The sequence below is a fragment of the Balaenoptera musculus genome, chromosome 5 (genome assembly GCF_009873245.2).
Source record: "Balaenoptera musculus isolate JJ_BM4_2016_0621 chromosome 5, mBalMus1.pri.v3, whole genome shotgun sequence".
Lineage (NCBI taxonomy): Eukaryota > Metazoa > Chordata > Mammalia > Artiodactyla > Balaenopteridae > Balaenoptera > Balaenoptera musculus.
Window position 1 is genome coordinate 50,428,582 of NC_045789.1, and position 7,448 is coordinate 50,436,029.

Consider the following 7,448-nt stretch of genomic DNA (forward strand, 5'->3'; position numbering starts at 1 on the left):
ACTGAGGAAAATCAAGTTTTTATATTATTCTTTGACACTATTAGTAAAAAAGTAACTTGTTTAACCTATTTCTCATATACCTCATATTTGATTTTTATTTGATCACTCTGCAGAATTTTTTGCTAATTATTAACTAGGAAAAAATTATCTCAGTGTTTCACTGGAAAAATCTATTGAGTTAGAAAAAAAGTCCACAGGTTAAGTATGCACAATGCCTAGCCAAATAGACAACCAAAAAAAGAAAAAAATCTTGAAATATTGCAAATGCTAAAAGAGAAAGGGCAAGAATAAATAATTCACCAAAGAGAAACAACTAGAAAGACGCTAAATTTTGCTGGTAATCAAAGGAAGTTAAATTTAAAATATATAATTTTTATATACTTCATAGAATTAGAAAAAAGAAAAAATTAAGATCTAATTCTGGTAAACATACAGCAAAACAAGTACCCACAAATCAAAGCTTCTGAAAAACAAGTTTATAATAAGAATCAATACACTAAAATGTTCATGTTAATTCAACCAATCACTCAAATTCTGGGAATCTATATTAAGAACATGATCCTAAATATGGAAATATTTTTTAGTACATGATATAAAAGAAGAAATCTATTTCTTAATCATGTCTACTAAAAGGACCTGAAAGCAGTAGGAACCAAGTAGCTACTTGGTGCCCTTGGAGCACATTTTGTGTCCACACCTTGGATTTTAAACACTCTTCTCTACTATAAGAATCCTGAGCTTCTTAAAGAAATGAATAATTCCAGGGCTGATCCATGAAAACTATAAAATAAGCTGAGAGCACCATGCCAGAAACTAAGGACATTTTCAAAAACATGTCAAAAGAAGATAGAAACCAATGGGACAATTTGACAGTAAAGTAAATAATGACAAGAATGCATTATAACTCATTAAATTTTGGGGAAAAAAGAATTCATAAATCTATACCAATACTAAATTAAAATAAAAGTCGAGGAAGGAAAAGCTCTTCTCTATATAAGAATGCCAACTGATAAATGTCCATAACCATTCGTAACTCTCATAGTAAAAACTGATTTAAGCCAGTTTCATGAATGGATGCTAAAGTCACTGGTGAGAAATTATCAGGCAATGGCATATTTACAGTTTCAAAGTATAACTCCACAGATTACTTATTAATTACCAAGGGGAAAAGACATCTTTACAGATGGATAAGTAAACAGCGGTATAGAGAAAGAGAAGAGGTGGGGAGAGAAAGAGAGAGATACAGGTAGAGATAAAGGTGGAGAGAGGGGGAGAGAGTTAGAGACAGATTTATGCAACTGGTTTGGTCAGCATCTTTGGTTGCAGCCAGTGAATGTTACTGATCTTGCTGACCTCTAATTGGCCTTTTGTCAGGGTATAAAACCTGTTTCTGGGTGTATTTCAACTATTAGATCTACTTGCTTTTAATTTTCTTCTCAGATATGTTACTTATTACTTCTGATATCCATTTCATGCCTGGCAATTGTGAGAGGACAGCTCCAATTCATCCATTTCACAAATCTAATCCCATATCACTGATAAGAATGTGATTTTTTGCAATTATATGAAATAAAATAGCAGTCTGTGCCTAGTTAGAAACTTAATGTATTTAAATCAGTTTTCTTCCTGTCACTTTGAATTTGCCTGGAATTATCTAACTGCTAACTCCCTCATTAATGAGTAATAAACTTTGAAACTTACTCAGATAAATATGCCTAAGAAGTTTTGCTTCAACAATACAGACACATACATATACATAAGGACACTGGGGGAAAAAAAGAGCGAGATAGCCAGCAGAACATTCAAAATCTTGAGAAAATCCTAGAAACTAACACAGATGGGATCAAGCTGATGGAGAAAATAAATAAGTGGGAAGCAGCCGCATAGCACAGGGAGATCAGCTCGGTGCTTTGTGACCACCTAGAGGGGTGGGATAGGGAGGGTGGGAGGGAGACCCAAGAGGGATGGGATACGGAGATATATGTATACTTATAGCTGATTCACTTTGTGATACAGCAGAAACTAACACACCATTGTAAAGCAATGATACTCCAATAAAGATGTTAAAAAAAAAAAAAAAGGAACTTGAGTTCAAAATATGGAAGATGAGACCAACGCTTCCCAAGGGCATTTCAGAGAAGCTCTAAGTCTAAAGATCAGATATAGGCTATAGGGCAATAATCCGGAGAACAAGCTAAAAAGCAACATTCTGAACAGTTAAATTAGAAGGCACCACTTCTCCCTCCCCTTCTGTACCACCACACACACCTATATAGCATACTCGGATCTCAGTGGTCGGTATCTTTTACATCTAGGTCAATATTTAAAAATGACTCTTTCTTAGTTTGGGTTCCTCAAATGCAGAACTCCAGGCAAAGACTTTTAATTTATTTGGAAGGTGGCACAAGTGAGGAAGTGAGACCAAGAAGAGAAAAAACTAATAAAGGAGGTGTTAATGAGAACAGTAACAGTGTAGGCAACTGGATGTAATCTTATCTGAGAAGTGGAAGATGATTTCCTAGAATTGTCCTGCCAGAGACTGGGAAGCTGGGGCATTTATGCGCTGACTGAGGTATATATGACCAAGAAGAATAATCATGAAAACCCTAAGGAGAAAAAAAACTACTGGGGTGAGGGGTTGTGCAAAGCAGCACTACCAGATAATAAAACACATTCTAAAACAGCATAGTAATTAAAACAGTGTGGTAATGGCAATCAAGAGAAAGACACATACAACTAAAAATCTAAAATTAGATTCAAATGCCTATCCATGCACTAGGAAAACTCCAAATAGATCAGAGTTCCAAATGTAAAAAGGGGGAAAAAATGGTAAATGTACTGGATGAAACCCAAGGGAAGTGGGGAACTTTTTCCTATGATGCAAAATTCAGAGGTAGTAATAAATTCAACTACACACAAAGAAATTTTAAGGCTTTACACAGAAAAATACTATAGGCAAAGGAAAAAATGCAGAGGAAAAACTGAGAAAAGATAGCTGCAATCTATACCAGAATATACAAAGAGCTCCTGGAAATCTGAAGGGGAAAAAAAGACCAACAATCTGATAGAAAAATAGTAAAATGATATAAACAGATATTACACAAAAAGAAAAAACATAAAAAAGGGCATTAAACCTAAAAAAGATACTCATAACTGGAGAAATGAACATCTATGCAACACCACAGCACCATTCCTCACCTATCTGACTGGCAAAAATCTAAGTTTGACAACATACTTTGAGGATAAAACTGTGGGAAATACGTCCTCTCATCCACTGCTGGTGGGAATGCAAAATGGTGATGTAATACCTACTGAGGAGAATTTGGCAATATCTAAAAAAATTATGTATTTGTCCTTCGAGCCAACAAATTTCTAATAGGTACCTATGCTAAAAATACACTACCAATATTACTAAATGACTAAAGCACTAGGTTATTCATTGTGGCATTATTTGCAATAGCAAAGGATTAAAAATGATCCAAATGTCAATAAAAGGTCAATTAATAAGCTATAACATAATCACACAAAGAAATTCTGTGCAGCTGTTAAAAAATTGAGGAAAAAACTTATGCATAATATGGAGTAATCACCAAGATTGCATTTTTAAGTGTAAGAAGGTATAGAACAATATATGTAAGTATGTAACCCCTTGTGTAATATAGGTAGAATGGTGCAATAGAAATATATATATATATTTGCTTAGTTGTTAAAAATAAAGGCGAGGGCTTCCCTGGTGGCGCAGTGGTTGAGAATCTGCCTGCCAATGCAGGGAACACGGGTTCGAGCCCTGGTCTGGGAAGATCCCACATGCCGCGGAGCGACTGGGTCCGTGAGCCACAACTACTGAGCCTGCGCATCTGGAGCCTGTGCTCCGCAACAAGAGAGGCCGCGATGGTGAGAGGCCCGCGCACCGCGATGAAGAGTGGCGCCCACTTCCCGCAACTAAAGAAAGCCCTCACACAGAAACGAAGACCCAACACAGCCAAAAATAATAAAAATAAAATTAATTAATTAATTTTTAAAAAAATAAAATAAAATAAATAAATAAAGGAGAGAATGGGTAACCAAGAACTGAGATAAGCTGTTATCTATAGAAGAAAGGGAGAACAGAACAGAAGGAATAGTGTCTAAGTCAGTTCAGGCTGCTATAACAAAATGCCATTAAGTGGGGAGCTTAGCAACAACAGAAATTCATTGCTCACAGTTCTGGAGGCCAGGGGTCTGAGATCAGGGTGCCAGCCTGGTCAGGTTCTGGTGAGAGCCTTCCTCTGGGTTGCAGACTGCCAATTTTTGGTCAGGTCCTCACATGGCAGATAGAGGGTATCAGGGTAATGCTGGCCTCATAGAATGAACTGGACAATATTCCCTTCTCTTCAATTTTTTGGAAGAGTTTGTATAGAATTAGTATAATTTCTTCCTTAAATGTTTGTTTAGTAGAATTCACCAGTTTTCTGGAGTTTTCTTTATGGAAATGATCTTTAAATTTTCCATTTCTTTAACGGATATAGAAATAATCAGATTATCTATTTTTTCTTGAATGAGCTTTGGTAGTTTGTGTCTTTCAAGGCATTTGCCCATTTCATCTAAGTTGTCAAATTTATTGGCAAAATATTCTTCAAAATATTCCTTTATCATTTTGATATCTGAGGTGATGTCACCTCTCTCATTCCTGATACTAGTAATTTGGTTTTTTCTCTTTTTTTCCCTAAAATCCAGCTAGAGGTTTATCAATAGTATTGATCTTCTCAAAGAACCAGGATTTGGTTTCGTTGACTGTTATCTATGTTTTTTCTCTTTTCTATTTTATTAATTTCTATTAGTTCCTTTCTTTGGCTTGCTTTGTTTTAATTTGCTCTTTTTCCCTTAAGGTGAAAGCTGAGCTCATTGTTTTGAGATCTTCCTTCTTTTCTAATCTATGTTAAGTGAAGATAACAGAGTGTTATAAATTATAAAACAGAGTGACTTTGGTGCTATAAATTTTCCTTAAGTACTGTTTTAATGGTATCCCACAAATTCTGATATGCTGTGTTTTCATTTTAATTCAATTTAAAATATTTTTAAGTGTCCTTTTAATTTCTCCTTTGATTCATGAGTTCTTTAGAAGTGTGTTATTTAGTTCATGAACACTTGGGGATTTCCAGATATCTTACTATTATGTATTACCAATTTAATATTATACCATCAAGCAATTCTCTGGAATCTCCCTTAACTCTTCGAAAGCGGCATCATTGGGAGGAGACAAATTCTTTATATGGTAATCTACCAGTCCGGGGGCAGTAGGGCATGGCAAGGGAGAGGTTGGAAGAGTAATTTTCAAGAGTGGCTGGTCTATATTCACCTGCTTTCAACAGTTTGTTACCGCAGCAGGAGTTTAGTCCTATCCTAATACTATCCTGTAGACACCAGGCTTTTTGGATTTTGCAGATGTAATTAAGGATCTTGAGATGAGGATTATCCAGGCGGGCCCTTAATCCAATGACAAATGGATTTAAGAGAAGGGCAGGGGGAGATTTGAGACAGAGAAGAGGGAGGAGAAGACGCAGACACACAGAGAGAAGACGATGTGAATATGGAAGCAGAGACCAGAGTAAAGCAGCTCCAGGCCCAGGAATGCTGGCACAGCCACCAGAAGCCGGAAGAGGCAGGGAATGGACTCTCTGCTAGAGCCCCAAGGGGAGCAATACCCTGGTAGATTTCAGACCGCTGGCCTCCAGAACTGTGAAAGAGAGAGAAAACTGTTGTTTTAAGCAACCAAGTTTGCAGTAGTTTGTTACAGTAGCCACAAGACCACAAGACACCAACATATCCTCATTACACACACACACACACACACACACACACACACACACACACACACACCAAACCTTAGGTCTTGAACCTCCTCAGTGGTTTCTTATGTTTTTGATGTTAATTTCTCAGACCCATGCTTCTTCTCCCCAGTGTGGCTTTTAGAAGATGAAGCTAACAACCCCTTAGCACCTTATAATAAAATACAGCCTGTGGCATGTGTATTCATTTACATATCCGTCAAATATTCATATAATGCCTACTATGTTCCAGACACTGTTCTTATGTTGAGGATAACAGAAGTGAACAAAACAGAAAAAAACTCCCTCTCTTCATGGGGTTTACAGTAGTGGAGGTAGACAGAAAATAAACAAAATCTACTGTATATGAGATGGTGATAACTGGTTGGGGGATAAGGACAGGTGTATGATTTAAAATAGGACAGTCAAGGAAGACTTTTCATCTAGCAGGTGATAACAAGTAGAAGCCTGAGGAGGTGATGGAGTGAGCCCCACAGATATCTGAGGGCACAATTTCCAAGCAAGAAGAATCGCAAAGGCAAAACTCTGAGCAGGAAATTAATTGGTAACTTGCAGAACATCAAGGAGGCCACTGTGCCTGCAAAGAGACCCAGTGGAAGAAGAAAGAGAAAAGGGCGGAAAGCTATCATCATGTAGAGTCATTGTAGAGACTTTACTCTGAGTGAGATGTGGAAAAAGTAGTATAATGTACTTAGATGTAAAGGAGCGCATCAATTACTGTGTTGAGCCTAGAGCAGGGGGTGAGGCAAGGGTACCTGTAAGGAGACCAGTGAAGCTATTGCAATAATCCATATGTTGTATGATTGTGGCTTGTACTAGTGGTATTGGGAAAGAGTCAAATTCTGGATGTACACTGAAGGTAGAGCCAACAGGTTTTGCTCATAGATTGAATGTAGGGGTGATATGGAAGAGAGGAACCATAGATGACTCTAAGGTTTCTGACTTGAGTAAGCAGAAGGAAGAACAAGACAGAGGGAGACACAAATTTGGGATGGGGCGGAGTTCAGTTTAAAATGTGCTAAGTTTGGATTGTCTCTGCATTATCAACATGGAGACGTCAGGGAGGAAGCTGACCCGAGAGCCTGGAAATTAAGGGGGAAAAAAATCCAGGCTGGAGATATAAATACGTGTTGTCAACATCTAGATGGTATTACTGCATCAAGTCTATATGAGATCACCTAGAGGTAAGTTTAGATTCAGGAAGAGCAGCTCTGGGACACTGCAACATTTAGTGGTCAAAGAATTGCAGAAAATGCAGTGAAGAAGATTGAGGAGATTCAGCCAATAAGGTTGGAGGAAAATCCAGAAGCCAAGTAGAAAAATACTTCAAGGAAAAGGGAGTGATCGATTGTGTCAAGTTGTCCCGAGAGAAATCAGGTAAACTAAACACTGAGAATTGACTACTGGATTTTGCAGCATAGAAGCCACTGGTAACTTTGACTAGAGAAGTTTCTACCTTGAGTTTTTATTTATTGTTTGCTTAACTTGTTTTTTCTGAGAAGCAGAAATGTTCTAAAATCTCCAATTTACTATTGTATTTGTGTCAATTTGTCCTAGTGTTTCCAATCATTTTTTCTTTATACATGTCAATGAAATATCATTTGGCTCATAAATTTTCCA